Source organism: Mustela erminea, chromosome 19, assembly GCF_009829155.1.
Source record: "Mustela erminea isolate mMusErm1 chromosome 19, mMusErm1.Pri, whole genome shotgun sequence".
Taxonomy (NCBI): Eukaryota; Metazoa; Chordata; class Mammalia; order Carnivora; family Mustelidae; genus Mustela; species Mustela erminea.
This window is the reverse complement of record NC_045632.1, coordinates 25253568-25274311: the sequence shown is the minus strand read 5'-3', so window position 1 is coordinate 25274311 and position 20744 is coordinate 25253568. Positions and strand designations below refer to the sequence as shown.

At 41.1% G+C, this 20744-nt stretch overlaps 1 pseudogene; it reads right to left on the bottom strand.

Moving 5' to 3' along the window:
* LOC116578853 overlaps positions 1-20744 on the bottom strand; it is a 41953-nt pseudogene that overhangs the window by 20084 nt on the left and 1125 nt on the right.

Below are 20744 nucleotides of genomic sequence, written 5' to 3'. Positions count from 1 at the left end.
TTCCCCAAGCCTTTATCTTTTTCAGAGATCCAGACCCTTGGCTCTCCATCAGGGTTTGAGTGTCTAATAACAGACGCCCTGAGGGAGGGCTGGTATAGGGAGATCCAAACAGAAACCTTGCCCAAGTCCCCGAGGTGCCTGAAAATCACAGACTGCCTCTGTGTTGGAGGAATAACAACCCTGACTGAAGAGTGGAGTTCCAGCAGGCAAACTGCTGAACCTGCAGAGCCGGACGCGCTAGGCCGGTGCACGGCCTCAGTGAGCAACAGCACTGGTGGGTCACGGCTGCCATCTAGCGCTCAAGGTTACCTTTTGCAAGTTGTTTACTGCTTATTTCCAGCGGGAAGGCTTTTGAGGGCCAATTGGAAGGAGGAGGTCATTACCTCCGTCTTCACGTCAGGAAGAACTTCAAAATAAGATTTTCGATATTATCTCTAATTTGGCTTATTAGAGATACAGTCCCCGAGCCTAAGTGTTTGGCTAGGGGGAAAGGGCAATCATTCCACAATGTTAAACTTCTGTCTCATTTCAAACCTCTAGGGTACTATGAATTTTACAGATAAATAGATAATTAAAAAAAAAAATAAATCTTGTAATCGTCGTATTTATGATTCAGTGTTCTGTCAAGAAACAGGTAGCACACTCCAAAGCAGTAACTGGGGAGAGTTTAATGAAAGGGCAACTTACAAAGGGCTGGGAAGGAACCCAGGCAAACAATCAAAGCCTGGGGAAGCATGCTAAAGTTAGTGGCAGTAGGAAGCAGCTACAACCCCTAGGCCTGATGGAGCAAAAATAGGAAGAGGACCCAGTAGGAGCTGTTCTGTGACAGGAAGAGGCCACGTGACAGGGGCTGTGGTCCCAGCTGCCGGTTCTTGGTTGGATTCTTGAGAAGCCTGCTAAAGGAGGATTCATATGTGGGTAATTTATTAAGGAAGTACTCTCAGGGCAGATGGGAAGTGAAGTGGGAGAAGCAGGGTAGTGTAGGTAAGAAAGTCAGGCAAGGTGTGATCCCAGACAAGGTCCTATATAGGGTAGTAGCTTCGACCTGAGGCTGCAGAGGAGCCCTAGACGGTGGGTTATGTTTCAGGAGGTCTGCCCAGGCTGCCTGGGTGTCTCAGTCTGTGAGGCGTCTGCCTTCAGCCCAGATCACCATCCCGGAGTCTCACATTGCGTTCCCCACTCAGCCGGGAGTCTGCGTATCCCTCTGACCCTCCCCTCTCTCATGCTCTCACTCTCTCTCTCTCAAATAAATAAATAAATCTTCCAAAGAAAAAAGAAAAAAAGAAGGTCTGCCTAGAAGCAGAGAGTGTTAGCTTTGAAACTCTCAATCTGGGGCACCTGGGTGGCTCAGTGGGTTAAGCCGCTGCCTTCAGCTCAGGTCATGATCTCAGGGTCCTGGGATCGAGTCCCGCATCGGGCTTTCTGCTCGGTGGGGAGCCTGCTTCCCTCTCTCTCTCTCTGCCTGCCTCTCTGTCTACTTGTGATTTCTCTCTGTCAAATAAATAAATAAAATCTTTAAAAAAAAAAAAAAAAAAGAAACTCTCAATCTGCCAGTTATCAGTCAGGAGAGGAAGCATGGGAGGAACCTAGGCCCTGGACCTTCTGAATGTTCAGGTAGGGTGAAGGGCTAACTGAGGCTCTGAGAACACTGCCTGAGCACAGCTGTAGGTGATGGGTGTTAGAGGAGCCCATTGAAAGTTCAAAGGGATCCAAGGGGATCTTGGTGAACCAAGGACATCGGCCTCCTGGGGGTTGGGAGCCAGAGAGATGAGAGATGTTAGTTGACTCCAGAGGGAGGAAGGTGCTGAGGTGGTTTTGAAGTACAACAGCTTTGGGGCGCCTGGGTGGCTCAGTGGGTTAAGCCTCTGCCTTCAGCTCAGATTACGGTCCCAGGGTCCTGGGATCGAGCCCCACATCGGGCTCTCTGTTCGGCGGGGAGCCTGCTTCCTCTGCTCTCTCTGACTGCCTCTCTGCCTACTTGTGATCTGTCTGTCAAATAAATAAAGGATTTTTCCTTTAAAAAAAAAAAGTTTATGAAGTATGACAGCTTTGTTTATGGCAGAAGGTAAGGCATGTGAAAGATAAAGAGGGAGCCTTCAGGCACAGTCAGACCTGACATTCTCAGCCAACCCAAAGGGAGCTTTGGAGCAAACATTGACCAAGAGAGGAGTCGAGTCCTGTGCCGGGCAGAAGTGACCAGGTGCTAGGACTTCATGCCATGCCCAGCCATTGGCATGACACCTTCAGGATCCTGAAGGTGGTCCAACTGGAGGCTCCTTACAGCTGGATGGCAACTTCTTTTAGAAGGACAATCCAAATAGAGCACCTCCATAGCTGCCACACTTAATGAAATGTAGCACATTTGGTTGCCTGAGCCATCTCTATAACACCAGGAAGGAAGAGCCTGCTTGCAAAGAGTACAGGAACAAGGGTCAGGGAGAGAAATGTGGCCCTGGTGGTTCATAGGAGCACATAGACCCAGGCGTGCCTGACGCCCATCATATGCTTCGCTTTTTTTGGTTACATGAACTAATAAATACTCTTTGCTTAAGCCATTTTGAGTTTGAACTTTCTGTTTCAGCAAAAGAAAGATTCCTGATTAATATACCCCCGAGCTTCACTTTACTTAACGGTAAAATGAGGTTCATGATGCCACCTTGCAGGGTTTGAGAAAGAAGACGGACAGTTAATGTAAAGCAGAGACACAGAGTAGGTGCCCGATAAATAGAATCTAATATTATGAGAGGAAAAAGCAAAGGAGGCAGAGCGAGGGATGGGTATCTCTAGAGGCCCCTTTGTGTCCAGGGCAGGCCAGTGGGCTGAGTTCAGTGCTCAGCAAAGATTGGTGCATGGCTTGGACTGTCCAGAGGTATCCGCCTGTAAGGGAGGGCGGGCTTCTTGAGTCACTGTGAGCCTGAGGCTTTTTCTGCAATGAGTGTTCCCTGACCCAGAGCATTATTGTCTGTGTAGGAGGGGAAAAAAAAGTCTTATTTCTGGCCAAAGATGAGGATTTTCATCCTCTTTTTCTTTGCCTGGACAGTTCTTTGAATTTATATTTGTTATTATTGTTTGCAAATTATTCCTTTGTAGAAGTATGCAAAGCTTATAACAAAATAAAAAGCATAAACACGACCACATTGGCAGCCTTGTGATAATTCCAAGGCTTTTTTGGGGGGGAAAAAAAAAAAAGACAAAGCAAAACAAGAAAGAACAAAGACTTCTAATTTATAACTCAAGAGCTATTTTCAGTTTTCTGAGAGAAATGGGAAATTTTGTATTTTAAAAATCTGCTGAGCTTCCCACTGCTCTTCTTCTGTTCTCCCACCAAAAATGTAAAAGCTGTAAAAGACAGGTTGGTAGAGACTCTGTGTTCTGAATGTTAAAGCAATGACAGGAATAAAGGTGGTGCTGCTGCATCTCAATTCTCCATATCTCCCTGAGGAAGCTCACGTCCTAATTATTCCAGAGAACAAAGAGTGGCTTTGAATAGCCATTTTGGTTCATCGGGTACTTAATAGCTGTTATTAAAGAAGCTCCTGCCTGGTCTAATTGCTTCTTGTGAGACTAGAGCACATACAGCCACTTTAGTAGCATGCATAAAAGATCTTGAGCAAAACTGGAGTTAGAATCAAAAGCCAGTGGAAAGTGGACTCCTCTAACACCTGGCTTTCTGTCTTTAAGTCAGGGACAGACTAGATGATCTCCCCTGATTTCTTCTATTTTTCTTAGGGGTAGTGGGACCCAAAAAGCCCATCTTTATGTCACTTCCCTTGTGACATAAAGAGAAAGACCTGGCAGAATCAATTATTGCTTACTCTCCATGCCCTGGCAGAATTAATTATTGCTTTTTTGGGTACCTGTGGTGGCCAGCATCCAGGATGGCCTCCAATAATCCTTGCTTCCTGGGATACGCGACCTTATTTAGTACCATCCTACACTGAAAAAGGCTGACTTGTGTAACCAATAGGATATTGCAGAAATGACAGAGTATAACTTCTGAAATTAGGCCATAAAAGACAGTGGATTCCTTCATGTTCTATCTTGGATCACCTGCTCTGTGGAAGTCCAGCTGCCCTGTCAAAAGGACACTCAAGCAGTCCTACTTAGAGGCCCCCATGGTGAGGAATGGGACCCCCTGCCATCAGCCAGTGTGATAGTTTTATCTTTCTGTTTTTCTCTAAAGATTTCATTTATTTATTTGACAGAGATCACAAGTAGGCAGACAGGCAGGCAGAGAGAGAGAGAGGGGAAGCAGGCTCCCTGCTGAGTAGAGAGCCCGATTCAGGGCCTGACCCCAGGACCCCAAGAGCACAACCCGAGCTGAAGGCAGAGGCCCAACCCACTGAGCCACCTAGGTGCCCCAGCCAGTATGATAGTTTTAAAAGAAGTTCACAGATTCTTTGATACACCTCCCTTCAAGAAATGGAGCTTAATTCCTTTCTCTTTGAGTGACGACTGGACTTGTTGAATTGCTTCTTCTTCTTCTCCCCCCACCCCTTTTTAAAAAAAGATTATTTATTTATTTATGTATCACAGAGAGAGAGAGAGAGAGAGAGAGAGAGAGCACAAGCAGGGGGAGCGGCAGGCAGAGGGAGAAGCAGGCTTCCCACTGAGCAAGGAGCCTGGGACTCGATCCTAGGACCCTGGGATCATGACCTGAGCTGAAGGCAGACACTTAAGTGACTGAGCCACCCAGGCGTCCCTGTTGAATCACTTCTAATGAATAGAATACAGCACACATGATAGTTTGTGATTTCTGAGACTTAGTTACAAAAGGAAACAAAACTTTACTCTTGTTGTCTCTCTTAGATCACTTGACCTGGAGGGAATCCCCTGACTTGTTATGAGGACACTGTGGATAGATCCATGGGGCAGGGGACTAGGACTTCCTGTCAACAGCTATGACTATGAGTCATCCCGGAAGCCTATCCTCTAGCTCTAGTCAAGGCTTCAGATGGCTGAGCTCTAGCTCATAGCTTGATTGCAACCTCCTCATGAGAATTTCTGTGCCAGAACTACCCAGTTAAGCTGATCCTAATTTGGTAATTATTTAAGTTTTTAATTAAGTTTTAAATAATATATGCTGTTTAATATCATGGGCTAAGTTAGAAAAGGAAAATTTATTATTTTTCACCCTAATATGACAAAAGAAACTTTACTACTTTTGGTTTTGTTTTGTCAAGAAAAGCCAAAATTAACAATCAATAGCTAGGACTGTAGTGTATTATTTGTGGAGGTAAACTAATTAATGAAACCATAAAACTGTTAAAACATAAATGACATTTACATACAGAACACAAAGAAGGGGCACCTGGCTGACTCAGTCAGTAGAACATGTGACTCTTGATCTTGGGGTCGTGAATTCCAGCCCCACACAGGGGGTAAAGATTATAAATTAAAGAAAGAAAGAAACAAACACTAAAACAACCCACAGAGAGGGACGCAAGGGAGGCTCAGTTGGTTAAGCGGCTGCCTTCGGCTCAGGTCATGATCCCGGCGTCCTGGGATCGAGTCCCACATCAGGCTCCTTGCTCGGCAGAGAGCCTGCTTCTCCCTCTGCCTCTAGCCTGCCACTCTGTCTGCCGGTGTTTGTGCTCTGTATCTCTCTCTCTCTAACAAATAAATAAAAATCTTTAAAAAAAAAAATCCTTAAAATCCTTTCTAAAAAAAAAAAAAAACCCACAGAGAAATAAATTCAAAATCAAAATAATCTTTTAAAAAATCAACAAGTTATAATTAACATATTACATTGTATTAGTTTCAGGTTTAGTGTACAATGTGATTTGCATATGTATATATTGCTAAATGATCACCACAATAAGTCTACTTAACATCTGTCACCATATAGTTGTAAATTTTTTTTCTTTTCAAAACAATATTTTTAAAGAAAGACTGTTAGATTAAAGAGACAATAGAAAAATAGTTCGACCACTTTGAAAAGCAGTTTGACAATTCCTTAAAATGTTAAACATAAGGAGAAATTTTAAGACAGTAGCTAGCAAGATCTTGACCTAAAATTCCTCCCATGGGTACAACAAATCCACACCTGCATTCAGAATAACTGTCTCTAAGGAGAACCTAGAACCTGGATGAACAGAATGAAGAGGATGGCACTGAGATGGAGAGAAGAGACAGAGATGTGGTGATGCTAAGGAAAAAACTACATTCCAGGTGCAGTGCTCCACTGTCAGAAGGGAACTCAATTGCATAGAATTTTTCCCTGAGGAGTGAGAGATTCAAGCTCCAAATCAGGCACCCCAAACAAATCCTACACAGTAGAGATGAGCTGGCAAAAACCTATCTTTGAAAACTAACAGGAAATACTTCAAGGAAAACTACAGAACTTAGGGAAATCTACTTTTATTTATTTTTTTAAAAGATTCTATTTATTTACTTGAGAGAGAGAGTGAGTAAGAAAGAGCATAAGAGGGGAGAAGGTCAGAGGAGCAAGCAGACTCCCTGTGGAGCTGGGAGCCCAATGTGGGACTTGATCCTGGGACTTCAGGATCATAACCTGAGCCAAAGGCAGTTGCTTAACCAACTGAGCCATCCAGGTACCCAGGAAATCCCCTCTTGAAGGGCTTGTGATCTAGAAGCTAGTACAAAAACATCAGATGGGAAAGTACACAGATCATAGGTGAAGGAGACCCATTTATGAAACAGAGAAACTGCTGGAAAGGCAGGAGGCAGCTGGGCCTCTCTCCAGGGACTGAAACTGGCAGCACCCTTTTTTGCAGCTCATTCTGCTGTGCTGATCCCAGCAGTGGTGGGTGCCATTTTGGAATTTCCCTCTGGATTGCTATTGCCAAGGGGCATGACCTGCTGAAAGCCTCACAGTACCCTGCTGGGGTTGGCTGGCCCTCACAGCTGACAGAATGATAACTCTGCCTACCAGTGGACCTGCAGCAGTCAAAGTTGGTCTTCATAGCCAGCTGAGACAGGAACCACCCGCCCCCACTAGTGTGGCCACAACAACTGTGGTTCTGCCATATGAGGAGGGTACATGCAGCCCACAAAGGGGACATAGTTGGAGCACCTGGCTTTTGTGGCCAGGGATGGCACTTCTGAATGCTCAGAAGTGATGGCTCCTGATGGCTCCACAGAACATATCTAATATAAGACCGGTCCCTTAAGACTGGGATACATATCTCTACTACCTAATACACAGAAACAAACACACAAAGTTAGGCAAAATGAGGAAAGAGAGAGCTCAGTTGGTTGAGCTGCTGCCTTTGGCTCAGGTCATGATCCCGGTGTCCTGGGATCGAGTCCCACATCGGGCTCCTTGCTCAGCAGGAGCCTGCTTCTCCATCTGCCTCTGCCTGCCACTCTGTCTGCCTGTGCTCACTCTGACAAATAAATAAATAAAATCTTAAAAAAAAAAAAGAAGAAGAAAAGCAGAAAAACACAAATGTGGAGACTAAAAAACATGCTTTCAGACAACCAATGAGTCAATGAAGAAATCAACGAGGAAATAAAAAATACTTTGAGGTAAATGAGAATGAGAAAACAACACTCTAAAATCTATGGGATACAGCAAAAACAGTTGCAAGAAAGAATTATGTAGCAATAAAGGCCCTACCTCAAGAAATAAGAAAAATCTCAAAGAAACAATCTAATCTTACATCTAAAGATGGAAAAAGAAGAAAAAAAATAAAGCCCAAAGTTAGTAGAGGGAAGGAAATAAATACCAGTACAGAAATAAATGAAATGGGATCCTCAAAAAATAATAGAAAAGGTTATGAAACTAAGAGCTGATTCTTTGAAAAGATAAAGTTGATACACCTTTCACAAGACTCATCAAAAAGAAAAGAGAAGGGGGTGCCTAGGAGGCTTAGTTGGTTGAGCATCTGACTTTTTTTTTTTTTTTTAAGATTTTATTTATCCATTTGACAGACAGAGATCACAAGTAGGCAGAGAGGCAGGCAGAAAGAGAGGAAGGGAAGCAAGCTCTCTGCTAAGCAGAGAGTCTGACATGTGGCTCAATCCCAGGACCCTGGGATCATGACCTGGGCTGAAGACAGAGGCTTTAACCCACTGAGCCACGCAGACACCCCGAGCATCTGACTCTTGATCTCAGCTCAGGTCATGATCTCAGGGTCCTGGGATTGAACCTTGTGTCAGGCTCTGCACTCAGTTTGGATTCTGTTTGAGGATTCATTCCCTCCCTCTCCCTCTGCCCCTCTCCCCACTCACCCCCCCCTCTAAAATAAATAAATCTTTCCCTCCTCCCTCTAAAATAGATAAATCTTTAAAAAGTAAGAGAAAGAGCCCAAATAAATAAAATTAGAATGAAAGAGAAGAAGTTACAACCAATACCAAAAAATACAAAGGATCATAAAAGACCACTATAAACAACTATATGCTAACAAATTGGACAACCTAGAAGAAATGGATATATTCCTAGAAACATACAACTTACCAAGACTGAATCGGGAAGATAGAAAATTCAGGGATACCTGGGTGGCTAAGTCAGTTGGGCATCTGCCTTTGGCTCAGGTCATGATCCCAGGGTCTTGGGATTGAGTCCTGTATCAGGATCCTTGCTCAGTGAGGAGCCTGCTTCTTCCTCTGCTTGCAGCTCCCCCTGCTTGTGCTCTCTCTCTGACAAACAAATACATAAAATGTTTTTTAAAAGAAAATTCAGACATAATGATTCTAATAATGAAAATGGATCAGTAATCAAAAAACTCCCCCAAACAAGCATCCAGGACCAGACTGCTTCACAAGGGAATTTTAGCAAACATTTAAATAATAATTTATACCTTTCTTCTCAAATTATTCCAAAAAATTGAAGAGGAAGGAATGCTTCCCATCTCATTCTATGAGGCCAGCATTACCCTGACACCTAAACCAGACAAAGACACCAATAAATCAATCAATAAAATTACAGGCCAAAATTCCTGATGAACACAGATGCAAAAATTCTCAACGAAATACTAGCAAACAAAATGTAACAATACATTAAAAGGATCACATACCACGATCAAGTAGGTTTTGTTGTAGGAATGCAAGGATGGTTCAACATCCAACAGTCAATCAAGGAGATACACGACAAAACGAAGGATAAAATCATATGATCATCTCAACAGATGCAGTAAAAGCATTTGACAAAATTCAACATCTATTTATGATAAAAACTCTCAACAAAATGAGTATAGAAGAAATGAACCTCTGGGCGCCTGGGTGGCTCAGTGGATTAAGCCACTGCCTTCGGCTCAGGTCATGATCTCAGGGTCCTGGGATCGAGTCCCGCATCGGGCTCTCTGCTCGGCAGGGAGCCTGCTTCCCTCTCTTTCTCTCTCTGCCTGCCTCTCCATCTACTTGTGATTTCTCTCTGTCAAATAAATAAATAAAATCTTTAAAAAAAAAAAAAAAGAAGAAATGAACCTCAACATAATAAAGTCCCTGTGTGACAAATCCACAGCTGACATCATACTCAAAAGTGAAAAGTTGAAAACTTTTCCTCTGTAATCAGGAACAAGATTAGGATGCTCGTTCTTGCCACTTTTATTCAATGTAGTATTGGAAGTCCTAGCTATAACACTTAGATAAGAAAAAGAATAAAAGGCATCTGGAAGACCAGCATGAAACCCTGCCTGCATGCAGTATGACGCCTGACCAGAGAGTTCTTCAGAGCCTCATTTCTAGTGGTAGTAGTATGCAGTCTCATTTAACAGACCAGAGCACACCTAGTTAAAACTTGCCCCATTCTAGCCAAGGGCAAAATGCTGCCCACTGCAGGCAAGAAGAGCCTCTGCAGACAACTGGCCTGAAGGACAGAGCAGCCAAAGTACAACAGCAGAATACATGTAGCACACACCAGAGACACTCCCTGAAGCACCAGGCCCTGGACCTACAGGACCTCTTCTTCATAAAGCCATTACTTTCAGAATCAGGTAATACAACAGGCTTTCTAACATAGAGAAGAAGGCAAAGATTTAGACAAAATGCCAAGACAGAGGAATTCACCTCAAATGGAAGAACAAGATAAGGCCATGGCCTGATATCTAAATGAAACAGATGTAAGTAACATGCTTGATGGAGAATTTAAAACAACAATCATAAAGATACTCACTGGGCTTAAAAAAAGAATGGAAGACATAATGGAGACCCTTATCACAGAGATAAAAGAGTTAAAAAAGAATCAGCCAGAAATGAAGAAGGCAATAACTGAGATTGGAAACAGGCTTGATGCAATGAACAAAAGGCTGGAAGAAGTAGAGGAATAAATAAGTGATATAGATGACAAAATAATGGGAAGCAGTAAAGCTGAACAAATGAGAAAAAGAATTATGGAACCCAAAAATAGACTTAGGGAACTCAGTGACTCCATCAAATGTTATAACATTCATGATACAGAAAAAGAGAGAGAAAAGGCAGCAGAAAATTTATTTGAACTAATAGCTGAAAACTTCCCCAATTTGGGTAAGGAAACAGACACCCAGAACAAGGAAGAACAGAGAACTTCCATCAAAGTCAATAAAAGCAAACCAACACCAAGACATATTATAATTAAATTTGCAAAATACAGTGATAAAGAAGAAAATCTCAAAAGCAGCAAGACAAGAGAAGCCCTTACCTTACAAGAGAAAACTGATAAGGCTAGCTGGAAATTTCTCAACAGAAACTTGGCAAGCCAGAAGGGAGTGGCATGATATGAATGAGAAAACTCTGTAGCCAAGAATACTCTAACCAGCAAGGCTATCATTCAGAATAGAAGGAGAGATAAAGACTTCCTCAGACAAACACTAATGGAGTTTGTGACCACTAAATCAGGCCCCACAAGAAGTACTAAATGGGACTCTTTGAGGGGAAAGGAGAGACCCAAAGGGATAAAAACAAGAAAGGATCAGAGAAAATCTCCAGAAACAATGACAAAACACGTAATAAAATGGCACTAAATACATATTTATCAGTAATTACTTTGAAGGTAAATGGACTAAACTATCCATTCAAAAGACTTATGATATTCAGAATAGATTAAAAAAAAAAAGCCATCTCTATACTGTCTAAAAGAGACTCATTTTAGATCCAAAGACACCTGCAGATTGAAAGTGAGGGAATGGAGAAACATTAATCATGCAAATTGATGTCAAAAGAGAGCCAGAGTAGAAATACTTTTATCGGACAAATTAGACTTTAAAATAAAGATTGTAACAAGAGGTGATAATAAAGGGGACAATACAACAAGAAGATCTAACTGTAAATATTCATGCACCCAACATGGGAGCATGCAAATATATAAAACAATTATAACAAACATAAAGGAACTGATTGATAATAATTCAATAATAGTATGGGACTTAAACACCACAGTTATATCAATGGGCAGATCATCAAAACAGAAAACTAACAAGAAAACAGTGGCTTTGAATGACACACTGAACCAGATGGACTTAACAGATACATTCAGAACATTTCATTCTAAAGGAGAAAAATACACATTCTTTTCAAGTGCTTATGGAACATTCTCCAGAATCAGTTACATATTAGGTCACAAATCAGGCCTCAACAAATATGAAAAGAATGAAATCATACCATGCCTCTTTTCTGACCACAACACTATGAAACTTGAAGTCAGCTGCAAGAAAAAATTTAGAAAGAGTGGCGCCTGGGTGGCTCAGTGGGTTAAAGCCTCTGCTTTTGGCTCAGGTCATGATCCCAGGGTCCTGGGATGGAGCCCCACATCATGCTCTCTGCTCAGTGGGGAGCCTGCTTCCCCCCCACCCCGCCTGCCTCTCTGCCTACTTGTGATCTCTGTCTGTCAAATAAATAAATAAAATCTTATAAACAAAAACAAAAACAAAAACAAAAAAAAAAAGAAAAAATTTAGAAAGACCACAGAGACATGGGGTTAAACAATATGCTACTAGACAATGAATGGGTCAACCACGAAATCAAGGGATAAATGAAAAACAACAACAACAAACAAACAGGGAAACAAATGAAAATGAAAACACAATGGTCCAAACCTCTGGGATGCAACAAGAGCAATATATAGCAATACAGGCAAGAAAAATCTCAAATAAACAACCTAACCTTACACCTACAGAAGCTTGAAAAAGAACAACAAATGAAGCCTAAAGCCACATCATATGTTATTAGGGAAATGCAATGAAAACAAACAATGAAATTCCACTGCACATCTGTTAGAATAGCTAACTTTCGTAACACTGACAACACCTAATGTTGATGAGAATATAGAGCAACAGGAATTCTTATTCATTGCTGGTGGGAATGCAAAATGGTACAACCACTTTGGAAAGCAATTTGGCAGCTTCTTTTCTGTTTTTTTCTTTTTCTTTTCTTTTCTTTCTTTCTTTCTTTCTTTTGCTTTTTTTCTTTTTTTAAAGATTTTATTTATTCATTTGACAGAGATCACAAGTAGGCAGAGAGGCAGGCAGAGAGAAAGAGGAGGAAGCAGTTTCCCTGCTGAGCAGCCAGATGCGGGGCTTTATCCCAGAATTCTGAGATCATGACCTGAGCTGAAGGCAGAGGCTTTAACCCACTGAGCCACCCAGGTGCCCCTCTTTTTTTTTTTTTTTCAAGATTTTATTTATTTATTTGACAAACAGAGATCATAAGTAGGCAGGGAGACAGGCAGAGAGGGTCGGGGGAAGCAGGCTCCCTGCTGAGCAGAAAGCCTGATGCGGGGCTTGATCCCTGGACCCTGGGATCATGACCCGAGATGTAGGCAGAGGCTTTAACCCACTGAGCTACCCAGGTGCCCCTCTTTTTCTTTTCTTTCAAATAGACTTTATTTATTTATTTGGGAAAGAGGGAGAGAGAGTGAGCAAGCACAAAAGCGGCGAGTGGGGCAGAAAGAGAAGCAGACTCCTCATTGAGCAGTGAGCCTGACCCAGACATGCTAGGACCATGATCTGAGCCAAAGGTAGGTGTTTATCTGACTAAGCCACCCAGGTGACCCAGTTTGGCAGTTTTTTACAAAGTTAAACACATTCAGGGTAATACTCCGTCATCTCGATGCTCCACCATTTATTCACCTTCATCCATTGAAGGACATCTTACCTGCTTCCAAGTTTTGACAATTATGAATTAAGCTGATACAGACATCCGTGTGCAGGTTTTTGTATAGACATAAGTTTTTAAGTCACTTGGATAAATGCTAATAACATGATAGCACATAATAGCATTAAAAAGAAATGAGCTATCGGGGTGCCTGGGTGGCTCAGTGGGTTAAAGCCTCTGCCTTTGTGTCGGGTCATGATCCTAGGGTCCTGGGATCGAGCCCCACATCAGATTCTCTGCTCAGCAGGGAGCCTGATTCCACCTCTCTCTCTGCCTGCTTCTCTGCCTACTTGTGATCTCAGTCTGTCAAATAAATAAATAAAATCTTAAAAAAAAAAAAAAGAAATGAGCTATCAAGCCCTGAGAAGACATGAAGAAAACTTTAATGCCCATTACTCAGTGAAAGAAGCTGATCTTAGAAATCTATATACTGCATGATTCCAATGACATGGCCTTCTGGAAAAGGCAAAACTAGGAGACTGGAAAAACATCAGTGGGTGCTGAGGATTTAGGGGGAGGAGGGAAAACGGAATATGAATGATTTTTAGGGCAGTGTAACTATTCTGTGTGATACTGTAATGGTGGATATAAATCATCACATGTTATTCAAATCCATAGAATGTACAATACCAAGAAGGAACGATAATGTAAGCTAGGAACTTTGGATGACAATGATGTGGCAATATGGTTTCATTGATTATAATAAATATATTATTCTGTTGCCAGATTTTGACAGTGGGGAAGGCTCTGTGTATGCGGGGGCAGAGTATGTGGGAAATCTGTGTACCTTCTGCTTAATTTTACTGTGAACTCAAAATTGCTCTAAAATTGCTCAATTTCAAAACAGAAACTGTACTCTATATATCGTGTAACTAAAAAATCATGTTAGCTATAACAGAAAATATCTCTCTTTCCATTCTTTTTACCTTCCCTTCTTCCTTCTATCCATCAATTCTTTCTGCCTTCCCTTTGTCCTTTCTTCCTTTCTTTCTTCCTGAGCAGTTCAGTCCAAAACCATTAGGTGAGTCCACGTGAGTTAAGTCCATGTGGGTTGAGAAACAGCCTGGTCAGAGGTTGCACAAGTAAGGGTAGGAAGAAATCTTTGCAGCATGGGGTGGAATGTCGGAGTCTGCAAATGGGGGTGGGAACAGTTGTGCTGAAGGCCCAGTGCAAGATGTGGGTTCTAAGAATAAAGAATGTATCCACACATGGGGTTGGAGCAATCATAGGAAGGTCCGTGTGCTATTGGGTGTCAAGTGGGATGAAGAGGGCAACTATGGTCACCCGATGTGGAGTGTTGGAGATCCAGCTGGGTAAAGAAGGCGTCCATAAAGTGCAGTGGCAGCAGTCAGCACAGGGTTCAGGTTTAAGAAGAGTGAGGAGAGCAACTGTGTGTGTTGGGGCAATAGCAGCAGCCGCAGCTGGTATGGAGTGTTAGAGCCTGAGCTGTGTGAGAAGCACACACGCAATGGAGATGGAGGTAGTATGAGTCAGGGTGAGATGTCAAAGCCCACATAGGGGGAGAGGGTCATAGGGACCCAGGAAAACATACTGTATGATCTTATCTATATGTGCCATCTTAAACAAAAAACCAAATAAACAAACTTATAAAAACAGAGAATTAACTGGTGATTACCAATGGTGGGGGGTAGGGGAGGAGAGACATGAATGAAGGGGATTGAAAGATAACAAACTTGAAGTTGTAAGATAAAAAAGTTCTGGAGATGTGATGTACAGCATGTTGACTATGGTTAACAACATTGTGTCATATATTTGCAAGTTGCTAAGAGTAGATTTTAAAAGTTTTCATCACAAGGAAAAAAATGTAAGTATGTGGGGTGATATTAATTAAACTTATTCTGGTAATCATTTCATGATGTATATACATGGCAAATCATTATGTTATACACCTTAAACTTATACAGTGTTATATGTCAAGTACATTTCAATAAGACTGGGAAAGATCCACAAAAAATTTCCCCTCTTCCCTCCCCTGAGACACTGGTAACTACTTTTTTGCTTTCTGTGTCTATAAATTTGACTAATTTAGGTATCTCATATAAATGGAATTATACAATATTTGTTCTTTTTTTGTCTGTCTTGCTTCACTAAGCATGTGTTCAAGATCTATCCTGCTGTAGCATATATCAAAATTTCATTCCTTTTTATGGCTGAATAAAATTCTATTATATGTATATATCACATTTTGCTTATCTACTCACCAATGTACATTTGGATTGTTTCTACCTTTTGACTATTGTGCTGAATGGTGCTCTGAAAATTGGTATAAAAATATCTGTTTGACAGTATGGAATTTCCTCAAAAAGTAAAAAGTAGAACTACACTATGATCCAGCAATTACACTACTAGGTATTTACCCAAAGGATAAAAATATACAGATTTAAAGGGGTACATGCAGCCTGATGTTCATAGAAGCATTATCAACAATATCAAAGTATGGAAAGAGCCAAGATTTCTGTGAAATGGATAAAGAAGATGTGGTGTATATACACAACGGAATATTATTCAGCCATCAAAAAGAATGAAGTCTTGCCATTTACAATGATGTACATAGAGCTTGAGTATATTATGCTAAGCAAAATAAGTCAGTCAGAGAAAGACAAATATCATACGATTTCACTCATATGTGGAATTTAAGAAACAATACAGATGAACATATGGGAAGGGGGAAAAAGAGAGAGGGGGAAAACAAATCATAAAAGACTCTTAAAGATAGAGAACAAACTGAGGGTTGATAGAGGGAGATGGTTGGGGGGTTGGCTAGATGGGTGATGGGCATTAAGGAAGGCACTTGTCATGTGAGGCACTGGGTGTTTTTTGCAAGTGATGAATCACTGAATTCTACTCCCAAGACAAATATTGCAAGGTATGTTAACCGACCAGAATTTAAATAAAAATTTGAAGAAAACAAATGAAGTCACTTATTATGAAAGGTTGGAAGAATAAAAATCTCCATATTAAAAAAAAATCTGTTTGAGTGTGTTCTTCAAATTCCTTTGCGTCCAAACCCACATATGAAACTGCTGCATCGGGTGGTAATGTTATGTTGAAGTTTTTAAGGAAGCTCCATACTGCTTCCCACAGGAGCTGCACCATTTTACCTTTCCAGAGGCAATGCACAAGAGTTCCAATTTCTCCCATCCACAGCCACACTTGTTGTTTTCTGTTGAGTGTTTTTATCATGAAAGGGTGTTGATTTTTGTCAACATGCTTTTCCTGCCTCAGTCAAAATGGTCATGTGGTTTCCCCCTTCTTTCTACTAATCTGGTACGTTCCATTTCCCCAGCTTCATTAAGATATAATTGACAACTCAAATTGTATATATTTACCATATGTAATGTGGTGCTTTGATATACATATACTTTGTGAAATGCTTACCACCCAGATTAATTAACATATCCATCATGTTGCATATTTATGTTACCTTTTGTTTTAGAGATGAGAATGCTTAAGGCTTCTCTCTTAGCAAATTTCAAGTGTACAAGACAGTATTATTAACTATAATCATCGTGATGTATGTACATCAGATCCACAAAATTTATTCATCCTTCAGTGGCAAGCTTGTACCCTTTGACCAGCATCTTTCCACTTTCCCCATTCCCCAGACCCTCATAACTGCCATTTTACTGTTTCTATGAGTTAGACCTTTTTATGGTTCTGTTTTGTTTTTCAGGATCCACATATAAGTGAGATCATACAGTATTTGTGTTTACCTGTCTGGCTTATTCCACCAAGCATTACATTTTCTAGGCTACTGCATATCATCGCACATAGCAGGATTTCCTTTTTTCTCACAACTGAATAATATTCACACGAGGTTTACATAAACATACCAGCGTATTCTAACTCCAATTGCATACAGAAACTACCCTTTTTCTCCCTCTGTTTTGTTTTTGATGTCACAACATCTGTCATTTTATATTGTGTATCCATTGACAAACTATTGTAGCAATAATTATCTAATGCTTTGTTCTTAAACCTTTGCATTAAACTTAAGTGATTTTTTAAAAAGGTGTTATTTATTCATTTGACAGAGAGAGAGGCAGGCAGAGAGGGAGGGAGAAGCAGTCTCTGTGCTGAATGGAGAGCCCGATGCAGGGCTCAATCCCAGGACCCTGAGATCATGACCTGAGCCGAAGGCAGAGGCCTAACCCACTGAGCCACCCAGGCACCCCTAAAGTTAAGTGATTTCTAAAACATCAAATTATAGGATGAGTATTCTGTAATTTACTGTATCCTTGCCTTTACCAATATGGTTTTTTTTTTTTTTTTCATGTTTTCATGTGAGTAGTTAGTATCCTTTCATTTCAGCTTGAGGAACTCCTTTACGGCAGATCTAGTGATGATTAATGATTAACTCCCTCAGCCTTAAATAGCTAGGGAAATTCTTTATCTCTCCTTCACTTCTGAATGACAGCTTTGCCGGGTAGAATATTCTTGGTTTTCTTCTTCTTTTTTTTTTTTTTTTAAAGATTTTATTCATTTATTTGACAGAGAGATCACAAGTAGGCAGAGAGGCAGGCAGAGAGAGAGAGAGAGGGAAGCAGGCTCCCCACCGAGCAGAGAGCCCGATGCGGGGCTCGATCCCAGGACCCTGAGATCATGACCTGAGCTGAAGGCAGAGGCTCAACCCACTGAGCCACCCAGGTGCTCCTCTTGGTTTTCTTCTTTCAGCACTTTGATATTTCACCCTACTCTGTCTTGGCCTGCAAGGTTTGTGCTGAGAATGACACTGATAGCTTTATGGAGTTTACTTTGTATGTGAGGAGATTTTTTTTTTTTTTTTGCTTTTATATTTTCTCTTCAATTTGAGATTTTTTTTATTATAATGTATTTGTAGAAAATATCTTTGGGTCGAATCTGTCTGGGGACCTATGAGCTTCATAAACTTGGCTGCCTATATCTCTTTCCAGATATGGGAAGTTCCCAGTCTTCCTTCCTTTCTCCCTCCCTTTTTTCCTTCCTTTCTTTTCTTTTTTAAGATTTTTATTCATTTGTCAGAGAGAGAGAGAGAGAAAGCATAAGCAGGGGAGTGCCAGGCAGAGGGAGAAGAAGGTTTTCTGCTGAGCAAGTAGCCCCATGCGGGACTCGATCCTAGGACCCTGGGATCATGACCTGAGCTGAAGGCAGATGCTTAACCTACTGAGCCTCCCAGGTGTCCCCTGAGTCATTATTTCTTTAAATACGTTTTCTGCCCCTTTCTCCCTCTCTTTCCTTCTGGTATTCCCAAAATTTAGAAATTGTTTCAGTTGATGGTATTTCATAATCCATGTAGTGTTTCTTCACTCCTTTTTATTCTTTCAGTTGTTGTTGATCTCTGAATAGATAATTTTAAGTGACTTGTTTTCAAGTTGAGATTCTTTCTTTTTATCAAGTCAGTTGTTGATGTTGCAATTTTCAGTTCATCCATAGTGTTCTTTAGCTCCAGAATTTGTTTAGTTCTTTTTTTTTTTTTTTGCGATTTCTGTCTCTCTGTTAAACTCCTCATTTTGTTCCCGTGTTGTTTTTCTGATTTTATTGAATTGTTTTTGTTTCTTTGTAAGTTACTGAGATTCTTTTTTTTTTTTTTTAAGTTACTGAGATTCTTAAAGCAACTATTTTAATTTCATCTTATTCAAATCATAGATCTCCATTTCTTTTGGGTTGGTTACTGAAAATTTATTGTTTTCCTTTGGTAGTTTCATATTTCCTTCATTTTTCATGTTCCTTGAAGTATTGGATTACTGTCTTGGCATTTGAAAAAGTGATTACCTCCTCCAGTCTTTACTGTCTGGCTTTGGGAGAGAAATAATTTCTGTTGGCCTGCCTAGGGATTCTGGGATTCCCTTTTCTATGTGTATGCCTGCTCTACACTTCTTGTTCCCTTTCTCTCTCTCTCTCCCCCTCTCTCTCTCTCTCTCTCCGTGTGTGTGTGTGTGTGTGTGTGTGTGTGGCATTCTTAAGATTATATGCCTTCTTTTTGCAAAGCTGGACCTACTGCTGAGAGCTTTAGCTTTACTTTCCCTAAGATAACGGTGAATGTTTTAATTTGTTTGCTTTTTCACAGTCTTGCAGATTTGGGACAGTTTTCCGTGTTCATGAGCCCTCTGCCAATGCTTTCACTTGCCACTCTCACGGGCACACACAGGGAACTGACCACAAGGTACGAGTGTTTGGGGGGGCTGGTTATGTGGGTGAGGTGTGGAGAGCATTAGGGATGCCTGTGGGCCAGTAGGGGAATCTGCAGGCAAGACCTCACTAGTGGTTTTTGGTGGCCCTTGTAATGGAGTCCACAAAACCGTTAAGCATTTTCCATGTCTCTGTGATGCACTCTAAGCCCTGCCTGCTGTGTTCCTATTCTCTCCTCATGTTCAGGTGTACAGCTTACCTCAGTATTCCAGATGGGGTAAGAAAAAGGTGGACCTCTTTGGCAGTGTCTCACATAGTTGGGGAGGATGGGCACTCACATGTTCTCACTTTCTGCTGTGGGAGAAACTGCAGGCCAAGGTGTTCCTCTTGGTACTAAGCTGTGCCACTCTGTGGGAATGGAGACACAGATAAATTAAAACTATTTCTCTTACTACTTCAGTGCAATGGATTTCTTCAGATCCAATTTTGGATTTTTTTTTTCTTTCTCCGAGGATGTGCTAGAACTTCTCCGCTGGACTGTTGGACTTCCAAAATGGATACTCTTACTCACCAGTGTTTTCAAAATCAAGGCTCTTTGAGGGAAAGATATTAGAAAACTACTACTCCTATAGTTTATTACATTGAATGGTTTTTGTATGTAGGACCATCCCTGCACTCTGGGAATAAATCCCACTTGGTCATGATGTAAAAACTTTTTTTTTTTTTTGAAACATGTTATTGTATTAGAACAGCGTGTTTTTTTCCCCAGATCTATACATCTTTTAATATGTGCTGAATTTAGTTTGCTAGTATTTTGTGGGTGATATTTGGATCTTACTATTTTAATGGAAGGAAGGAAGGCAGTTAACATATGGCAGTTAAGATGGAAGAACAAAAATGGAACTTAGAAGAATCGGAGGAACAGATTTTATATATTGTTATTTTCATATTTTAAAAACATTATTGGGGCACCTGGGTGGCTCATGGGTTAAAGCCTCTGGCTTCGGCTCGGGCCATGATTCCAGGGTCCTGGGATCGAGCCCCACATCGGGCTCTCTGCTCAGCAGGGAGCCTGCTTCCTCCTCTCTCTCTGTCTCTGCCCGCCTCTCTACCTACTTGTGATCTGTATCTGTCAAATAAATAAATAAAATCTTTAAAAAAATTTAAAAAACATTATCAGTAAGACTTGACATTGCACACCTGTGAAAATACGTAATTAAATATTTTACAAATATGATAGAACAGTTTGAATTGTACTTTCCCTTAAAAGAAGATTGCTAGGGGCACCTGGGTGGCCCAGTGGGTTAGGCCTGTGCCTTCGGGGCTCAGGTCATGATCTCTGGGCTCAGGTCATGAGCCCAGCTCTCTGCTCAGTTGGGAGCCTGCTTCCCCTTCTCTCTCTGCCTGCCTCTCTGTCTACTTGTGATCTCTCTGTCAAATAAATAAATAAAAATCTTTATTTAAAAAAAAGAAGATTGCTGCAAAATCATAGATCTGGAACACATTTCTTTTATTAAAAGGTATTTAAAATTTTAATTATTACTGTATGGGATAAACTGTTGGACCTAGCCACTTATGAGGAC